Here is a 4222-nt window from a genome sequence, read left to right on the forward strand (position 1 = left end):
CAATTAGAGGTGTCCAGGGTTCTTAAGCACACTCCTTTTGCCTTGGTTCACAACTTTATTTCTTTCTTTTTCTTCTTCTTTTTCTTTCTTCTCCTTTTTTTTCGAATTTTTTTTTTCACTGCTTTTTTCTTGCTTCAAGAATCAATTTGATGATTTTTCAGATCCTCAATAACAGTTCTCCTTTTCCATCATTCTTTCAAGAGCCAACAATTTTAACATTCTTAAAACAACAAATTCAAAAGACATATGCACTGTTCAAGCATTCATTCAGAAAACAAAAAGTATTGTCACCACATCAAACTAATTCAACTAGTTTCAGAGATAAATTCGAAATCCTGTACTTCTTGTTCTTTGGTGATTAAAGCATTTTTCATTTAAGAGAGGTGATGGATTCATAGGACATTCATAGCTTTAAGGCATAAACTTTAAGTTTTATTAATTATGAATTAAGAACAAGACTCAAAAATAGATATAGGATGAGACTAAATAAAAATAGAAAGTAAAACAAGAAAAACAAAAAAAATAGGCTCCTAATGATAGAGGTTTTCACAGAGTTAGGACTCAACAACCTTGATTTTGAGAAGTGGATGCTCCCTCAGCTTGAGAGGAGAGCTTTTGGCGTTTCATCTCTTGGATTTCACGCCCCTGCTTCTCTTGTTCCTTCAGCAATTTGCAGAGCATGCAGTTCTGATTCTGCTGTTCTTCCTCTAGTTGCTCCATAGTTTCTTGCAACTTGGAGATATATGCTTCTAGGCTTGCCCAGTAGCCAATTTCAGGGAATTCAGGGAGGAACTCCTGCGCCCTCTTTTTGATAGAGTTGTCTTGCATTTGTCCATCCATTGACTTCTTGGTGATTGGGTGTTCAATGGGTATGAACTCATCTACTACCATCTTCACCCCAGCCTCTTTACAGAGCAAGGAGATCAGGCTTGGGTAAGCCAGTTTGGCTTCAGTGGAATTCTTATTTGCAATTGTGTAAATCTCACAAGCAATCACATGATGGACCTCCACTTCTTTTCCAAGCATAATGCAATGAATCATCACTGCCCTCTTGATGGTGACCTCAGAACGGTTGCTAGTGGGTAGTATGGAACGCCCAATAAAGTCTAGCCAACCTCTTGCAATTGGTTTGAGATCTCCCCTCTTGAGTTGGTTTGGGACACCCTTTGAATTGGTTATCCACTTAGTTCCAGGGAGGCATATGTCCTCTAGAACTTGATCCAACCCTTTGTCTACTCTCACCATCCTCCTATTGAAGGAGTCAGGATCATCTTGCAGTTGAGGCAACTTGAAGATTTCTCTTATTTTGTCCAGATGAAAGTACATAACTTTCCCTCTGACCATAGTTCTGTAGGTATGGTAAGCAGTTCCAGTCATTCTCTGCTTATCTGTTAGCCACAGATTTGAGTAGAATTCCTGAACCATGTTCCTTCCAACCTTTATCTCAGGATTGGTTAGAACTTCCCATCCTCTGTTTCGAATTTGCTCTTGGATCCCCGGATATTCATCTTCTTTCAGATCAAATTTAACTTCCGGGATCACTGACCTCAAACCCATTATTTTGTGATAATGGTCTTCATGTTCTTTGGTTAAGAACTTCTCTTGATTCCAAAGATTCTTTGGATTAGTCTCTTTCTTTCCTCTTAAATTGGTTTGTTTTCCTTTAGGAGCCATGATCTTGATGAATCTTGGCTTAGTGATCACGGAAAAGCACACCAAACTTAGAGGTTTGCTTGTCCTCAAGCAAAAGAAAAGAGAGAAGAGAGGGGGAGGAAGAGACAATTCGAATGGTGTGGTGGAATGAGGGAGCCAAACGTGTATTTATAAGGTGGGGAGGGGAGTTTTCAAAAAAAAAAAGAGAGATTTGAAAGGAGATTTGAGAAGATATGGAAAGAAATTGAGAAAAGGGTGAGTTTTTTGAATAATATTTGGAATTGATTTGAAATAGATTTGAAGAATGGTTTTGATTTTTGAAGATTTGAAAGTGAATGATGAATGGTTGAAGTGTGATTTTGTAGAAAAGTATGGGTAAGAAAAGGAAAGTTTGAAAAAATTTGGTTTGAAAACAAAATTGTGGTCCCCCCACCTTTCTGGCGTTAAACGCCCAGAATGGCACCCATTCTGGCATTTAACGCACACTTGGTGCCCCTTTTGGGCGTTTAACGCCCAGCCAGGTGCCCTGGCTGGCGTTAAACGCCAGAAATCCTTTATCACTGGGCGTTTTTCCAAAACGCCCAGGATGCTGCACACCTGGCGTTAAACGCCCAGAATGGTGCCCATTCTGGCGTTTAACGCCCAAAATGGCACCATTCCTGGCGTTAAACGCCCAGAATGGTACCCATTCTGGCGTTTAACGCCCAAAATGCCCTTTACTGGCATTTTTCGCCAGTAAGCTCATTTTCTCTGCTTTTTGAGCTGAATCCTTCTGTAACTCTGTGAATTCCTTCATTTTTGATACTTGCCTCTGTAAGAACAATTCATACAACCTCCTAATGACTGGGTTGCCTCCCAGCAAGCGCTTCTTTACTGTCTTTAGCTGGACCTTCACTGAGAATCACTCAAGTCTCAGTTTTGAGCATTCCTGCTCAAAATTCCCTTCAAGATAATGCTTGATTCTCTGTCCATTAACAATGAACTTTTTGTCAGAATCAATATCCTGAAGCTCAACATATCCATATGGTGAAACTCCTGTAATCACATACGGACCCCTCCACCGGGATTTGAGTTTTCCTGGAAACAATTTGAGCCTAGAGTTAAAGAGCAGAACCTTTTGTCCTGGCTCAAAGACTCTGGTTGACAACTTCTTGTCATGCCATTTCTTTGCCTTTTCCTTATAAATTTTTGCATTTTCAAAGGCATTGAGTCTGAACTCCTCTAGCTCATTTAACTGGAGCAATCTTTTTTCACCAGCTAACTGTGCATCCATGTTTAGGAATCTGGTTGCCCAGTAGGCTTTATGTTCCAGTTCCACAGGCAAATGACAGGCCTTCCCATACACCAGTTGGTATGGAGAGGTTCCTATAGGAGTCTTGAATGCTGTTCTGGATGCCCACAGAGCATCATCCAAGCTCTTTGCCCAGTCCTTTCTCCGGGCTATCACAGTCCGTTCTAGGATTCTTTTTAGCTCTCTGTTAGAGACTTCAGCTTGCCCATTTGTCTGTGGATGATACGGAGTTGCCACTTTATGGCTGATTCCATATCTAACCATAGTAGAGTATAGCTGTTTATTGCAGAAATGAGTGCCCCCATCACTGATTAGTACTCTGGGAACGCCAAACCTGCTGAAGATATTTTTCTGGAGGAATTTCAGTACAGTCTTGGTATCATTAGTGGGTGTAGCAATTGCTTCTACCCACTTAGATACGTAGTCTACTGCCACCAGAATGTAAGTGTTTGAGTATGATGGTGGGAATGGCCCCATGAAGTCAATTCCCCATACATCAAACAATTCTATCTCTAATATCCCTTGTTGAGGCATGGCATATCCGTGAGGCAGGTTACCAGCTCTTTGGCAACTGTCACAGTTACGCACAAACTCTCGGGAATCTTTATAGAGAGTAGGCCAGTAGAAGCCGCACTGGAGAACTTTAGTGGCTGTTCGCTCACTTCCAAAATGTCCTCCATACTGTGATCCATGGCAGTGCCATAGGATCCTTCGTGCTTCTTCTCTGGGTACACATCTGCGGATCACTCCGTCAACACATCTCTTAAAGAGATATGGTTCATCCCAGAGGTAGTACTTGGCATCTGAAATTAATTTCTTTCTTTGGACTCTGCTGTACTCCTTGGGTATGAACCTCACAGCTTTATAGTTTGCAATATCTGCAAACCATGGAGCTTCCTGAATGGCAAAGAGTTGCTCATCTGGGAAAGTCTCAGAGATCTCAGTAGAAGGGAGGGACGCCCCAACTACTGGTTCTATTCGGGACAGATGATCAGCTACTTGGTTTTCTGTCCCTTTTCTGTCTCTTATTTCTATATCAAACTCTTGCAGAAGCAACACCCATCTGATAAGCCTGGGTTTTGAATCCTGCTTTGTGAGTAAGTATTTAAGAGCAACATGGTCAGTGTACACAATCACTTTAGATCCCACTAGATAAGATCTAAACTTGTCAATGGCATAGACCACTGCAAGTAATTCTTTTTCTGTGGTTGTGTAATTCTTCTGTGCATCATTTAGAACACGGCTAGCATAATAAATGACATGCAGAAGTTTGTTATG

This window comes from Arachis stenosperma, chromosome 1 (assembly GCF_014773155.1).
Source record: "Arachis stenosperma cultivar V10309 chromosome 1, arast.V10309.gnm1.PFL2, whole genome shotgun sequence".
Classification (NCBI taxonomy): domain Eukaryota; kingdom Viridiplantae; phylum Streptophyta; class Magnoliopsida; order Fabales; family Fabaceae; genus Arachis; species Arachis stenosperma.